The 16,938-nt window shown below is 46.0% G+C and overlaps 1 long non-coding RNA gene across 1 annotated transcript in view; it reads left to right on the top strand.

The window, feature by feature from the left end:
* LOC140217114 (uncharacterized) overlaps positions 1-13,406 on the top strand; it is a 43,833-nt gene extending 30,427 nt beyond the window's left edge. The window contains exon 4 of the long non-coding RNA XR_011893617.1: positions 13,134-13,406. This is a non-coding gene — a long non-coding RNA (uncharacterized lncRNA). The remainder of the gene's footprint in view (positions 1-13,133) is intronic.
* Positions 13,407-16,938: the final 3,532 nt, after the last annotated feature.

The following is a 16,938-nucleotide window of genomic DNA, read 5'->3' as shown; positions in this document are numbered from 1 at the left end:
TCATCAGCAGCAGCTTATTTTATGTTTACTGCAGGACGAAGGCCTCTCCCTGCGATCTCCGATTACCGTTGTCTTGCGCTAATTGATTCCAACTTGTGCCTGCGTATTTCCGAGTTTCATCACCCCACGTAGTTTTCTGCAGTCCTAGACTGCGCTTCCATAGTTTTATGTAACTCTAATGGTGAACTTGTTATCCCTCCTGCGCATTACATGTCCTGCTCAGCTCCATTTTTTTCTGTTAATGTCAATTAGAATATCACTTATCCCCGTTTGCTCTCTGACCCACACCGCTGTCTTCCTGTCTCTTAGCCTTACGCCTACCAAATTTCCTTCCATCGCTCTGTGCGCGCTCCTCAAGTTGTTCTCGAGCTCCTTTGTCAACCTCCAAGATTCTTCCCCATGTCTTAGCACTGGTAAAATGCACTGATGCACACCATTCCTTTCAATTATAATCACATGCTTCCTGTCAGGAGCTGACAATGTCTGCCGTACGTGGTCCAACCCATTTTTATTCATTTGTAAATTTTTTTCTCGTGATCAGGGTTTCCTGTCAGTAATTAACCGAGGTAAAAAAAAAGCTCCTTCACAGACTCTAGAGAATGACTGGCGATCCAGAACTCTTGTTTTCTTGCCCGGCTATTGATAATTATCTTTGTCTTCTCCATGTTAATCTTCAACCTCACTCTTACACTTTCTCTGTTCAGGTCCTCAATCATTTGTTGTAATTCTTCCCTCCCCAGTGTTGCTGAACAGGACAATGTCAGCTGCAACCCGAAGGTTGCTGAGGTATTCGTCGTTGACGCTTAGGCCAAAGCATTCCCAGTTTATTATATTGAATACTTCTTGCAAGCATGCAGTGAAAAGCATTGGGGAGATTGCGTCTCCTTGCTTGACCGCGTTCCGTATATGCAGCTTTCTACTTGTGGAGAGCCAAGGCAGCTGTGCAAGTTTTGTAGATATTTCCCAAGGTAGTTACATATGCGTAGTGTACTCCTTGACTAAGTGATGCTTCTGCCTTGCTGGTATCTCTAATGATTTGAATTTTTTTTTCAGAATCTATGAAAGCCATATAGAGAGCTGGATTGTGCTGTACAGACTTCTCGATTACCTGGTTGATGACATGGATGTTATCCATTGCAGAGTATCTGTTACAGAAGCCAGCCTGTTTTCTTGGTTGACTGAAGTCAAGTGTCACCCTTATTCTATTGGAAATTATCTTTGTGAATACTTTATACAAAACTGAATGTAGGCTAATGGGCCTATGATTTTTCAATTCTTTGACGTCTCCCTTTTAACGAGAAAGCGTTAAGGTTTCCGTGTCGCAGAAAATCCGACATCAACGGCGGCATCCCACGTCAGCGTCCAGCGTCGAACGTTGTTTCAGCAAAAAATGTTTTCCAACCACCCATACCCAGGCCCTCCATGTGGCGCAAGGAAGCTATTAACCTAATTGAATTTCAGAAGCTAAATTACGTAGAAACATTGTAATGTACGACTTACACACACCCTACAGACATGATAGCTTGTGACTAATTTGAATATACGAGAAAACATAATTCTACAAACTCCTTTTCCAGCGTTTCTACCAATCATATACAGGACACAGCGTCCGCCTTTTGTGCGCGGCGGCACGTGAATGTCTCGCAGACCGCGGTACGGCGCTCCCGTTTCCTTGTAACATTTCCAGGTGGCGCTCGCTTCCGCCGCATCGCGACGCACGCAAGAGTACGCATTTCCCACGTGCATAGCGTTCACCGCGAGCGTTTGCCGGTAAACATAACGGCTACATACGTTCCAGTCGCCCGGAAGCGTGCGAATCGTCAGGGAACTTTGCATACTATCGCGTTCCCCTCTTCAAGGCGAAGCTGAAGTGTCCTCCACATTTTTGTGATTTAGTGTAATGTTGATATCCTTACAATTCTCTGGCACCCTTGAAGTCGTGAGACATTTCTTGCAAAGGGCCGTATGTTTTCAAGCATGACATTTCCTCTATCTTTGATTAAGTCGATATTACTGTCGCCTTTCCCAGGGTGATGTCTTGCAAGACCTTTCTAACTTGGTCGCTAGTTATAGAGAGAACCTCTGTATTCTGTTCATTACTACTTCGAATGGCGGCGGTGTGGCTGTTCTGTGTACTGTACAGGTAAGTAAAGACTTATTCCGCTGCTTTTATTACATGTTCGAAATTGCTAATGATATTACTCTGGCTATGTTTCAGTGCATACATCTGGGCTTGTCCTATGCAAGTATCCTTCTCAGTGATTTCGCACTCTGTCCCCGTTTTTACTGCTTCCTCAGTCTTCCTTACGTTATAATTTCGAATATCCCTTACTTTCTCCCTGTTACTCTGTCTTGACAGCTCCGCGAATTCTATCTAATCTCTTGAGTTGTACACTTTCATCCTTAGTCATTTCTTCATCAGATCATTTCTTATTCGGGAGACCCTACCTACTGGTTGCCTTGCGTCTTACCTCCCACTTCAACTGGTGCCTCTGAAGCCAGCCTAATTACGGTTTCGTTCATTACCTCTATTTCATATTCATCTCCATGTTCTGAGGTCACACATTTCTTTGCAAGCATCAGCCTGAATTCGTCTATATTTACGTTCACTTTGTCTAGGTTGGCCTATATTTTCTTCACTAAATTTACTTTTTCTCCATTCACATATTGAGGGAAATGTTAGCCCTCACTGCAGGTACTATAAAATCTATGTAATTTCTTGTTTCTTCATTAGTGCTTTTCCAGGTCCACTTCCTATTACTACGCTCCCTGAAGAAGGTATTCATTATTCGGCGCTTCTTCATTTCCTCGAGTTCTACCACCATCTCTCCTTTAGTGTTCCTAAATCAATGGCGTAGATGCCGATTGCTTGTTCACCATCCGGCCTTTACCTGCTTTTGCATTGAAGTGCGCTATGACTACGGCTTACACTTTTCTCATTGCTAATTCAACAGCATAAAACTGTTCTTTTTCTTCCTCATCATGACCAGAGGTCGGAGCCTAGGTTTGTACTACATTCACTATATAGCTCCTATTTAGCTGTAATACGATTACTGCTACCCTCTCATTAATGCTGCAGACTTCATCAGGTGCCTGCAGGTGGATATATGTATATATATATATATATATCCACGTTCTCTGCTGCAAATGAATTGCAGATACAAGACAATATGGGGTAGAACACTAATCAATAAGGACATAGCAGGCACCTGATGAAGTCTGCAGCATTAATGAGAGGGTAGCAGTAACCGTAATCAAGCTATATATAGATATATATATATATATAATGTGGGATATTATGTATGAACAGTGATGTGTGATACGTATGTATAACCAGACTGTGACAAATTGCCTTAACTGTTTTGACTCTTGTAAACTTTTCGTTCTACAAAGTTAATGTGGAGAAATTTTTCAATTGGAATTCAAACAAGCGGCTGAAATATTTAGTGGCTTAGAAAGAAACAGAAGCGCAAGACAATAATCCTTAATTGGTGGTTGCGGCTCATAAGCTCAGTTCAGTATCAATAATACCGCTATCCCAACATCAGCACAAATTTGCAGTAAGGGTAACGCTCGATATTAAGGAAACAAAATACATCAGCATTGATAGAATTTTGTCGCATGGTTATGTTGAAGGCTAACTGCCAAATCGACTTGGCGTGTAAATGCATCGCAGCACCCACATGGTTGTTTAAATAAAACAACTGTCCCAGCAGCATATTTCAGCAACTTTACAATAAGCAGAGGTTTTCAGGAACGTCAAAAACAGTCATTTCTTTCAACAGTTGTACAACAATACAAGCTCGTTCAGTCAGGAATTTGAGCGATCCGGAAAAAAGGTAACGATTTCTTAACTGCAGTACAAAGTAAAAATAAGAATCGTGGCACGGGTTTCGCACTCATAAACGCACTACAGAATTGTGTTTTGTGAACAGGTTTATGATCCTGGAAATGGTTAAAACATGGCATCCTATATTTTGTCAATGCCAGCCCACTTACGCCAAAGGCACGGATCACTCATAAGTAGCAAGTTGTATTTCATGCCGCATATTCCAATTACAATTTACTAAAAAGAAATCGAATATTTCTACTTAATTTTTCGTCCAAATGTTATTAACGCTGTAGAAACGCAATAAATAGAACAAGGCCTGCATTTTTCATTGCATGTTCCGCAGCTTTCCACGTGTTACATAGCTTAATGGTAACTGCGTTTCAAAATTTCCATTGGTCGACTATCTCTATTTTCTTCTGGTGACATCTGCACCAACACTACAACTCGCTGGATGTGCAAGCTGAAGCACCGTGTTGTTACTCGGGAACACTTTGCCCACATGCCTATGTTGGGTTAATGCCCTGATGCTCGCAACTGGGCCTTCTACAGAGCGTTGCACTTCAGTGTGGCTGGTGCTTGAATAAGGCGCTGCTTGTCGGGCAAAAGAAACGCAAAAAATTGTCCGTATATGCGTTCCTGCCATCAGCGTCCGAAGAAATCATCGCTATGGAGTCGTAAAAGTGCCGATTTATTTGGCAGCTCACATGTGCGGGGGTTGAGAGATTAAGATACATATACTATTGGTGATATGCAGCTGGGAATGCATGCAATGCGTAGGATATACAATTGGTGGACCATTAGAACTGGCGAATAGGTGTCAAGAGAAGCGAAAGGCAGTGCAGGATGACGGAGAATGAGGCGGGGGATGAAATTAGGAAATTTGTAGGCGCGAGTTGTAATCAGGTCGCGCAAGAAATGGGTAATTTGAGGTCACAGGGACTGGCCTTCATCCTGCAGTGGACATCAAAATAGGCTGATGACGATTGAGTGTCCGAGTTCACCCATCTGAACATGCGCATCCTTGGGACAGCTGCGTGGGGCGACCGTGGGCGTTCCATTGTAGTTCCTTCCAAATGCTAGTGCTCAAAGCTGCTTCAGCACTTAGAGCTTGCCTAGTGAATAAAGTAACTGCTCAAGAGGAAGGTACAGCTCGGGTGCTCCTATCTGAATACATGTAAAAGGAGAATTCGTTTTTCTAGGCAGCCACTGCACCAAATTTGGCGGAGTGTGTTGCATTTAATAGAAAACTTAAAATCTAGTGTCTGTTCCTTTCGAATTTTTGATTGAGGTTGTCAACCTTTCATTAAAATTTGGGAAAAATAGCAAATTTTCAGAAAACGAACTATCAAGTTTTAATCTGTAACTCAACATAAAATATGATATCCCATTTCTGTGAATTTTAACTGATAGTACATCTAAAGTAGACAAAATTGATACGTATAGATGAATCTGAAAAAATTTAGTAATAGGGATATACAACTTTTCCGGAACCCTTGTACACAACAAAACAAGTTCACGTAAGATATAAATTGAAAAATAAAAGTCGTCCGCTTTGCATGATCTAAAGAATGCCGTTTCCAGAACTTTGATGTCTGTTTATGACTGAGAGCTATTAAACTGTAAACATAGGGCTTCTTTTTTTTCTCGGACTTTCGAATTTTTGAAAATTCTTTTAGCAAAATTCAGGCCTTTAATGGATATTTCGCTTGAAACAGTAAATAGGATTTAACGTTATCTCTCAAATGCAGCAAGTTTCATTAGAATCGGTCCAGTGCTTATCTTATACTAGCATTTCTGCGTTTTACATCTATTTGAATAGGCGGCGTTCAAGCCCTAAATCGAAATTTCGCAACGAAGAGTAACTACAATTTATATTTCTCTCTCGAATGCAGCAAATTTCACAAAAAACGGTTGAAGGTTTATCTGAGAAACTAGCGTTTCCGCATTTTACAAGCATTTGAATAGGCCGCGTTGGAGTTGGGCCGGCGCCAAAGGTTCCTCTTAAATAGAATTCGTTAGCGTAGAAGTCTTAAGTACAGTCAGCAATGCTAAGTAAAAAAGAAATCTGTTAATTACAGCACTGCCAAAAATGTAATCGCCTGCAAGTCATTACTTGCTGTCATTTTTTACTAAAGTTTTGGTAAGGTGGGTCACTTAAAAAATTAGTGAAACATTTTGCTATCCTCTTTAAAAATGTGCCCATGCATCTTGAGTCTCCTGACTCCGCGTATGCAACATTTTTTTTTCTTTGCACTTGCTTGGAAGTTTTGGTTTTGCAAGCTGTTGAATTAATTTCTTTTGCTGTACAAATCGACCGTTGAAAATCCTTGTTTTTGAAATCAGATCGTAGTTGACTGAATCAGTGGAGTACATGTATTAGGTCCTAACATAGTCTCAAATGCACTGCTTCTGCTTCAATTCAACAATATATATTGTCACGAAAAGACAATTGAAGATCTACCCGGCGTCGGCGAGACAGACAGTTGTACAAGATAGTGTACACATAAACTCAAGCCGGCGTCCTCAGTCTCTGCTTCTTCTTCTTCAGCGCCCACGTCTTGCCGAGCGCGCGTTCCAGTCACTTCTTTCTCAGCGCTGGCGTGAGACACCTATCGGCACTATCCCCCCGCCAAAAGAAAAGCATCGACCCGATGCTTACTAAACTAGAATGCTTACTAAAAGAAAGTGGAAGTGTGGAAATCGTATGAGATCGGGTTGGCGCCGCCTTAACGCGAGAAATACGATTTAAGGCGAATAACATGCACTATCTCTGAGTGGTGCTGCCGACGCCGAGGCGACGCGGCACCGTCGGGAATGACCTCATAGTTCACTTCACTAACGCGGCCTATCACTTTGTAGGGTGCAAAGTATCTACTAAGCAGCTTCTCAGACAACCCCTGGCGACGAATTGGAGTCCACACCTAGACTTGGTCACCTGGCTGGTACTCGACTTGCCGATGTCGAAGGTTGTAGCGTCGTGTGTTGTACTCTGCTGCGTCGTGATGTGTATGCGCGCTAGTTAACGAGCTGCCTCTGCGTGTTGAGTAAGTTGCTCGTCGTAGGAAGTAATTGATGCGTCGGTGTCGTACGGGAGAATTGCATCTAGCGTGGTCTGGACCTCGCGCCCGTATACAAGGCGGAACGGTGCGAAATGTGTTGTTTCCTGAATGGCGGTGTTGTACGCGAATGTAACGTACGGCAGGACTTGATCCGATGTTTTATGCTGGACGTCTACATACATAGACAGCACGTCAGCAATGGTTTTGTTTAGCCGTTGCGTCAGTCCATTGGTGTGCGGATGATAGGATGCAGTGGCCTTGCGATGCTGCGTGCAGCTCAACTCGAATATGTCCTCTATCAGTTGGGCTGTAAAGGCAGTTTCTCTGTCGGTGTGACATGTGATAGGGCACCATGTCTTAGGACTATCTGTTCGATAAAGAACTGGACAACTTCGTAGGCCGTGGCACGTTGTACAGCTTTCGTCTCGGCGTAGCGTGTTAGACAGTCTGTGGCGATTATAATCCACTTCTTTCCGCTGGCTGACAAGGGAAAGGGCCCCAGAAGATCCATGTCGATATGATCAAACGGCGCGCTAGGTGGTGCGATGGGTTGGAGTAACCCCCCGGGCTTCAAATACGGTGATTTCCTGCGTTGAAATTCACGGCAGCTTTGCACGTTACGCTTCACCGTGGTAGAAAGTCTGGGCCAGTAGTACTTCCGGCGTACCTTGGCAAGAGTACGTGAAAATCCGAAGTGTCCAGACGTGGGCTCATCATGGCAGGCTAGGAGAATGTCATCACGGAGGGTGGCAGTTACGACCAATAGATACTCTTTGTCGCTGGCACTCTAGTTTTTCTTGTAGAGGACACCCTTTCGGAGGCAGAATGTCCAGAGACTGCGACATATGTGTCGTGGGATTGTAACATTCTTGCCTTCTAGGTGATTGATGAGAGGGCGTATTTCGTCCTCCTCGCGCTGCCGTGTGATCAGGTCGGATGCGGTGAGGGCCCAAAGGAATGCGCCGTCTTCGTCCATGTCCTTATGGCAAGTTTTGACGGGAGCGCGCGACAACGTGTCCGCATCTTCGTGTTTGCGGCCCGATTTGTAGACGATGGTAACATCGAACTCCTGCAGACGGAGACTCCATCGAGCAAGTCACCCGGACGGGTCTCGTAAGTTGGCTAACCTACACAAGGAATGGTGATCTGTCGCCACCTTGAAAGGGCGACCCTAGAAATAAGGCCGAAATTTCATGATGGCCCACACAACCGCTAGACACACTTTCTCGGAAGTGGAGTAGTTGATTTTGGCGCGTGAAAGGGTGCGACTGGTGTAAGCGATCACTCGCTCGACGCCTTCCTGGTGTTGAACGAGAACAGCGCCAAGACCGATGTTGCTTGCGTCGGTATGCACCTCAGTGACAGCGTCCTCGTCAAAGTAAGCGAGAACGGGCGATTCCTGCACGCGCTGCCGTAACTCGGTGAAAGCTGCGTCCTGCTCATCCATCCAAACGAAGGGTGTGTCTTCTCGCGTGAGGCGTATGAGTGGTTCAGCGATCCGGGAGAAATTAGCGATGAAGCGACGATAGTAGGCACACAGACCGAGGAAGCGGCATACTGCTTTCTTGTAACGAGGAGTCAGAAAAGCAACAACAGCAGATGTTTTGTCTGGGTCAGGCTGGACACCGTCAGCGTTCACGACCCCATGCCCGAGAAACTTCAACTCTTCGTAACCGAAGTGACACTTTTCTGGCTTTAGTGTGAGATTGGCGCAGCGGAGTGCCTCAAGTACCGCCTCTAAACGCTTCAGATGTTCTTCGAAGATCGCCGCAAACACGACGACGTCATCTAAGTATACTAAACAACTCTGCCACTTCAGACCCGTCAGAACAGTGTCCACCATTCTCTGCAATGGGGCCGGTGCAGAACACAGGCCTAATGGAAGTATTTTAAATTCGTACAGTCCATCCGGGGTAACAAAGGCCGTTTTTTCGCGATCTCGTTCGTCAACTTCGATTTGCCAATATCCACTCTTCAAATCTATGAATGAAAAGTACCTGGTTCGTCGGAGCCGATTTAACGAATCATCGATCCGCGCAAGCAGATAAACCTCTTTTTTGTGACGTTATTCAACTTTCTATAGTCAACACAGAACCGAAGCGTTCCGTCTTTCTTTTTGACAAGGACCACCGGCGACGACCAAGGGCTTTGGGATGGTTGTATGACGTCATCGTCAAGCATTTCTTTCACTTGTGCATTAATCACGTTGCGCTCTTTCACCGATACGCAATAAGGCAGTTGTCGTATGGGACGAGAATCGTCACACGTGATTATTCGGTGTCTCGTGAGGGGCGTCTGGCGTACCTTAGAAGTAGATGCGAAGCCCTCCTTGAACCGAAGTAGCAACTCGCGCAGCGCTTTTTGCTTTTCTTCCGAAAGTTCTGAATTGATGTCGATATTGCTGAGTGTCTGAGCTGGGTTGTCCTCTGTCATAGACGCAAAGCATTCAGCAACGTCTGCTATGGGCTCAGCAAAAGCGATAGTAGTACGACGAAACAGGTGCCGATGTTCCTGGCTGAAGTTCGCCATGAGGAGCGCAGAATGTCCACCTCGAAGCATAATGAGACTGCGGGCTGCACATACAGCATGAGTCAGCATAAGGGAGGAATTGCCCTCTGCAACAGCTTCGCCATCACGCAGATCGTCGCATACGACCGCTACCAGGACAATTGCGCGTCGTGGTAAAGTTACATTGTCGGCGTAATCCCGAAGCGCGTTACGTCGGCAATGGTCGCGACTGTTCGCTGCTCTCTCTGTCGAAAAATCACTGTGCGCTCCCGGAGGTCTATAATGGCACCATACTCTCGCAGAAAGTCGACGCCCAAGATGAGGCCCCGAGAGCAGTCGCGGAGTATAAGGCATCTGGCTGGAAACGTATACCCACGAATTTGTACTCTGACCGTGCACATGCCCAACGGTGTTACGATATGCCCGCCAGCAGTACGAATTTGCGTTCCAGACCAAGGCGTGATAACTTTTCTAAGTTCCGTCGCTAGTTTTCCGCACAAGATCGAGTAGTCTGCACCCGTGTCCAATAACGCACTAATGTGGCGGCCGTCGAGCACAACAGGTATGTCTAGCGAGAGTCTGTCGCTGAGTTCGGCTGCTGTCGTCATTGAATCATGCTCAATAGACCGTGCTTGCCTCAATGGGAGCGGACCCGCCCCCGAAGGTCTCTGTTCTTAGTTTTCCCGGCAAGGGCGTGGCGATCGTCCCTGCGCTGCCATTGGAGGGCTTCTAGGAGCTGGGGAAGATCGCCCTGGGGACTGCGAGCGCGACTGCCGCTGTGGGAACAGTGGCATATCCTGCTGGTTCAGGTACTCTTCAATCGCCCTAGGCCTTTCGCCATATCTGGGCCTGGGTGAATCCGCGGCAAATTCTTGCAGTCCGAGGCGGCGGTATGGGAACTCGCGGTATATGTGACCGGCTTCTCCACAGTGATAGCACAGAGGCCTTCTGTCCGGGGTACGCCCGACGTCAGATTTCCTTTCGAGCGGGCGCCGATCTTTTATACGTTGGATCGGTTGCACTGATGGGAGCGGCGGGACGTATGACGCGGCGTAAGACGTGGCGGGGATGAAATGGATCGGAGCGCGGACAGGGACTCGCCCCAAAACTTCCGGATACGACGGCGCTGCAACTCTGTGCTGTCGCCGGCGACGCATTACTGCTTGGGACGAGACTTTGAATCGGTTGCTGCACTTCCCTTCTCACGAGGGCAGCAATGGAACCCAGCATGCGCTGAGGCGGACAGCTGAGCAGTTGAAGCTCATCACGAACCACAGAGCGGATAAGGTCTCGCAGAACTTCCAGGTTTCCAAAGGCTACCGCGTCCGTCAGTGAAGCAGCATTCGCGTGCCTGTCATACGTAGCTGAGCGCTGGTGCAAAGGTGAAGTAGCGTTCATTTGCCTTTCATAGAAAGCTGAGCGATGGTGCAGCACCTTTTCCATCGTGGTGGCTTCAGTTAAAAATTCACCCACGGTCTTCGGCGGGCTTCGAACCAGGCCAGCAAATAGCTGTTCTTTAACTCCCCGCATGAAATGGCGCAGCTTCTTTTGCTCTGACTTGGTAGGGTCCACCCGACGGAAGAGGCGCGTCATATCCTCTACGTACGACGTGACGATCTCATTCGGCAGATGAATGCGGGATTGGAGCGTCCGTTCGGCTCGTTTGCAGCGATCAGCATTGGTGTATGTATCCAGCAAGGCACGGCGGAACTCGAGCCACGATTTGAGGAGCCCTTCTCGCTTCTCGTACCAAGCGCGAGCCCCGTCCTCCAAGCTAAAGTAGACATTTCTCAACTTCGCCGCGTCGTTCCATTCGTTTATCTCAGCAACGCGCTCAAACTGGATTAACCAGTCTTCTACATCCTCGAAGACATCCCTGTGGAACACTTTCGGCGCTCTGAGACTCTGCAGCAGGTACTGAGTTGCCGTTGTGGCCGTACCTTGCATAATTGTCGATAACGACGTATGTTCCTTCTATACTGGTCCGAGGGGGCGTCGACGTTGTTGCGTAGAGGTGATCAAGCTGCGGAGGTAATCCTCGGATTCTCCTGCTGGCCCAGTGAACAGGGGTGTCCACTAGTACAAGGCTGGTACTCCTGCTACCAGGAGTGGTTTGTGGCATCGGATGAACCGTACCCCGCACCTCCACAAGTTTTGTCACGAAAAGACAATTGAAGATCTACCTGGCGTCGGCGAGAGAGACAGTTGTACAAGATAGCGTGCACAAAAATTCAAGCCGGCGTCCACAGCACCCACCGCTTGCCGAGCGCGCGTTCCCGTCACTTCTTTCTCAGCGCTGGCGCGTGATATCTAGTGGCAATATATATATATATATATATATATATATATATATATATATATGAACAACGTAGGAGCAAACGTGTTTGCGCCTACGTGGTTATGCCGTGTAGTTTTTTTTACTTCATCCGTTCTTTTATTTGGCGTCTTGGTTGTAATCATGTATAACCAACTCGCCTACCAGCACGTGCTCAGAAATTGCTTGTAAATGGTTAATCAGATGCATTGTAACTTCATTAGGCGAATCATGATAAGAAGAAAGAAAAAAATGGCTGTGGCTTAGCTAAGGTTAAGCCCAGGATGCGAAGCATACTAGCCTTTAGTTTAGTTGTTGAAGCACTGTTTAGCCTGGTGAACTGCTGTTGCTTGGCTATATTTGGTTCGGCTAGAGGAAGAAACAACTCATGCGTTACTCTGCTTCGCCTTCAAGAGTGGAACGTGACAGTGTTCCCGTCGACCCGCCAAGGGGTGTAAGACAATGGGCTACGGCGCAGCGACTACGCACCCCGCATTGGACGCGGTGAGCGTCGAGCAACGCAGCGTTCGGCGCGGCAACGAAATGTGCGCCTGAGCAAGCGACGCACGCCTGAGCCTTAGAAACAGCTCGTTTCTAAGGCAACACCGCATTCACTAGAGGCGCTTTTGTACCGCTTTGAAGCATCGTACTCGTGGCTCAGTGGTAGTGTCTCCGTCTCACACTCCGGAGACCCTGGTTCGATTCCCACCCAGCCCATCTTGCAAGAGTTGAGCCAAAGCCACCTAGAAACAAGCGCAGCTGCTTATATACCGCCACGACGGCGCGAGTTGGAGCCCCGTTTCTCCTCTGTCGTGACGCCACGGTGTCACGTGGTCAGCCTTGAAGGCGACGCCGCGAGCGACGGCGCGAGTTGGAGCCCCGTTTCTCCTCTGTCGTGACGTCACGGTGCCACGTGGTATGGCATGGGGTCAAAGGTCATTGAAGGCGACACCGCCGCGCCTGAGGAGCTGGGTTGAGCTCTAGTAATATGCTTCGCATAAAAACACTTTTATCCGTACTGCACTATCGATGACATCACTAGAAATCGCATTTGCCTACACGCCTGTATAAAGGTACCTTATTATTTGCAGAAGCATACCCCTATCCCAAAGCGGCTGTCTGACTCAAGCGCACTATAGTGACACGCGAGCCTCGAGCTGCGAGGTAACCAATGCAGCATATGATATTTAATTAAGCCATGGACGGACGACTTGAGAAATTATTGTGACTGCCTTTTATTCGCAATTTTGTCTCCATATAAACCATCTCTTTGCATAAGACATACCTTGCGACGCTTCTGGAAGGGTCATCTATCCTTCGAGATTGACTGGGTGTATTATGAGTGGCTCGTCGTAATTGCTACCTTTATACAGTTTCAATTTGAGAAAGCTGAGTATGCCTTTTTTCTCATTATCTGCAGTAATGGCAGGGGCGAGCTGTTTCGCGCTCAAGATGGTCTTGCGCATCATCGGCTTTGGTGCTGACGGTGTCAAGCCCGGCAGCCTCGCTGCCCACGTCCAAAATTGGCTCCACCCCATGCCAGAAAATTCCATCTTCATCGATCTACAACATCTGGGGGCCCACGGCGTGAGCTGGAGGGACGAAGTCCTGGTGGCGCAGTTTATATATTCTATATTGGTTTCGATTTTTTTCTAAATTTTTTTTATTTCATTAAATTCTGATGATGAAGTTATACAGCCCATGGCTCATCTAAAAGAGAGAATACGTGAAAAGAGGGGACAGATATTGTCGCCCTTTGTCACCTTCCAGCGGGCAAATATAATCAACATATTTAAATACTTTCATTAGTTCCCCCCTCCCCATTAAAATGCTGGACAGTTGTGAGCGAACGCGGTAGGGGGCTGAATGATTAGCCCGTTTTTAGTGAAGCTTGTTAATTCACTTGTTGATGATAACTTTCCGACTGAGAATTCTTCATCTGTCATGCACTTCCTGCAGACGAATTTTTTAATAAGGCATATGTTTTTCCTGGACATTAAGGATTTCTTTTATTCTGTCTCACAAAATAAATTGTTTCCTTGTGTCGGAAGTTTCATCTAGGAAAGCGGTGCTATTGCCTTCCAAAATGCTTCAGGCGTGTCCGTTGACGCGTTTTTATGTGTTCTGTAGTTTTATTTTAAATTCACATTCATCAATTTTAATGACGATTGTTATGTCTAATGACAAGGCATTTATATTGGTTCTTGTGTTGTTCCTATGCTTCGCAAACTTTTTTTTCTGCTATAGATCGTTCTTAGCACCAGCATTTTAATGGGGAGGAGGTAATGAAGGTATTTAGATATGCTGATTTTAAATTGTTTTGAAGCAACATACCATTGCCTCATATCAGCCCATTCGAGACAAAGCTTTAGTAACCTTCTGCTGTGTCGGGAAAGGAATGGTGTTCACTTACCAGTTACCTTCCCGCAATTGCTTCCGCCAAAGCACACGAAAGGCAACTACAAAAAGGAAAGTTTCACTTTCACTGCACTCAGTGTCTTTCTTGTGCCATGTTAATTCCCAACCAGATGAGTTGTTGTCAAGCCCTGATTTCATGCGACTCTAGTATTGCACACATACTAAATTGATAATCTTTTAAAGAAGTAATAAATACAGTGAAGCAAAATACTTCTTGCCGATACATGATACCAGTACCTAAATAGTTATACGAATGTTTACAAAGAAATGTATTTGTGTTCTATGTTTTGTTATCGCACTCCTTATAAGCTTCTCTTTGTAAACTTCAGTAGAACAATGTTTTCCTTAAGCTCATGCAAGTATTAGCATATATAGGGACAAAAGGGCATCAGCACTAACCAACTTTAACGTGTGCCAAAGTTGGTAATGAAAAATTATTGGAGGCTTTCATACGAAGTATGACATCTGCCGCTTCGCATGTGCAGCAGGATAATCGACTTTTCGTTATTCCCTTTTATGTTTAAGAACCAATAACCCAACTTACACAAGTGCAGCAGTAGAGCCTAAGCAAACCCTGAGTGCACATAATGCATTGCAGTCCGCTCATTTCCTTCACCTATTCTCAACGTTCGAGCGCCGTGCATCTAAATAGTTTGATTTTCAGAGTCAGAAAGGACCACTGTTTTGTGATACTAGTGGCCCACCGTTAGCATACTATACCATGCATGCACTTAATAAACACGTGTGTCTGAAATAGTGCAACAAATATACGATTCTATTTCCTTTGTTCCACAGATCATGAGTAGGTTCCGCTGCATGTGCGTCTTAGGGGCCAATAGACTTGCACTGGTATGAAAATGCATGGATCCATATGCAACAACCAGATATATCATTTCCATGACCGAATACAGCCACTAAATACCACTAACACTTCAGGTAAACTGCCCTCTAAACGGTTCCATGTAGTATAATAGCAGTAGAACTGAGTGTGTGGAGAACGTACTTTAGTGAAGATAAAGTGGCACGCAGAAAGGCTGTTTCCTGTCTCTAAGCAGACACTACCTTGCATAATGGCTTCTACATGCTTAAGAGAGCAGTAAAAAAATGCAGTTTATTTCACAAGTACAAATATGATTCAGTGTGGTTTATTTCACAAGTACAAATATGATTCAGTATGGTTTATTTCACAAGTACACATATGATTCAGTATGGTTGCTACGAACATGAGTAATATAGTGGGTCCTTAGTAATTGCACCCTCTCTACAGAAAACTTAGAAATGTTGATTATGAATGCAAAAAAATTGTCTTGGTTAAAATGATAGTTGAAATGGTTATAAATTGCGTACAGGTACCAATTATGTTTCTTTATAGCATCACTAAATGCAGTAAACTTTATGTTTAAATAACGCAAATAGTCTAGAGAAAAAACAGGCTGACTTGGACGTTACTTTAAGCCTGAAAGGATGGACAGGCGCTTTCACAATTCCCTCTTGAACATATCTTTCTAGTAATAAGTTATTCTAAAAGATTATTTTGCTTATATCATGGCTTCAAAAGGTTTATTATTGTGGAACAAACAACCGGCCAACTTGCGCGCTTCGAAACGTGCGTACGAAATCTACGAAGAATAGTCTTCCGCGCGTTCCATTTCTGGTGCTGATTACGCTACAAGAGGTTTCATATGCCTAATGAAGCAATTATGTCCTCACCTTCTCTGAAGCGTGCCGGGAACTTCCGCACAAACAAGATTGACCGTGTCACCTCGCGCACCCTCTGTTCACCTTATGCACTGCCGAGATCACCCCCCCCCCCCCCCCCGCCACCTCTCATTCGTTGAGGCTTCTCTGGACCCTCCTTGGCAATGCCTTCAAGCTTTCAACTTTTTCTAAATAATTGGCTTCACAATGGCTACGATCACGTGGCTTGGAGACATCAGTCCTATCCAACCATCCTGAAATCTAAAATATCGCTTGACATAGCTCCAGCTGCTTCTAGCCTACTCAAGCTCTACCAAGCTAGTTAGCAGGCAAATTTTTCTTCCTAGGAGGGACCTGCAGACACTTTCAGAAGAAAGACTCGCATACCTCCACGCTTATATGAATTTGTATGAATTTACCGTATTATATGCGGCAAATTGACACTTTTCTATAACGAGCGATAGTACCAGGTAATCACTGAGCTTCGAGACAACCGATGCAGCCTATTATTCTCAATCAGCCACAAACGACCTCGATTGGGGTAAATATTATGAGCGCCTTTCGTTCATAATGGTGCCTCTAATCAAACACTATATTTGCATTAAACACACTCGGCAGAGGTTTCTAGAAAGGTAATCTCAACGTTGATTTAATATGACTGACACGAGGTGGGTGCACGCCTATCCTGTTCCTGTTCTGAACGATACGCAATAGAGACGCTCCTCACTTCACGTGCGCGGACATACTGCGCCAGGTCGTGCTGTCGTCCTCGGAGGCTGCGCCGAGCTGAAGGAACGCTACCCTGGTAGCACAGTCGTTGTGAGCCATCATGTCGTATAGCGGCGTGTTACAGCGTTCTCCGGTACTGTTGTGGCACCCTTGATTTGCGGGAGCTGCGGCTCATGCGGGTCGCGCCGATTGCGTACAACAGTCAACGCCAACGTAGCCGTCTAATAAACGCTTTTCCTCAACTCTGGGCATTCTCCTTGCGGCGCTCTGTCTCGCTCCCTGTGGAGACCGAACGAGCGTCCGCTTCGGGCACACACAACACACGCGGCTGAGTTAGTCGTCCCCCTGAGGGGCTCGGATCCTCGGAACCGTGCGAGGGT

The sequence above is a fragment of the Dermacentor andersoni genome, chromosome 4 (assembly GCF_023375885.2).
Source record: "Dermacentor andersoni chromosome 4, qqDerAnde1_hic_scaffold, whole genome shotgun sequence".
NCBI classification, from domain to species: domain Eukaryota; kingdom Metazoa; phylum Arthropoda; class Arachnida; order Ixodida; family Ixodidae; genus Dermacentor; species Dermacentor andersoni.
Note: the sequence above shows the minus strand (reverse complement) of the source record. Positions and strands in the feature narration are given on the sequence as shown.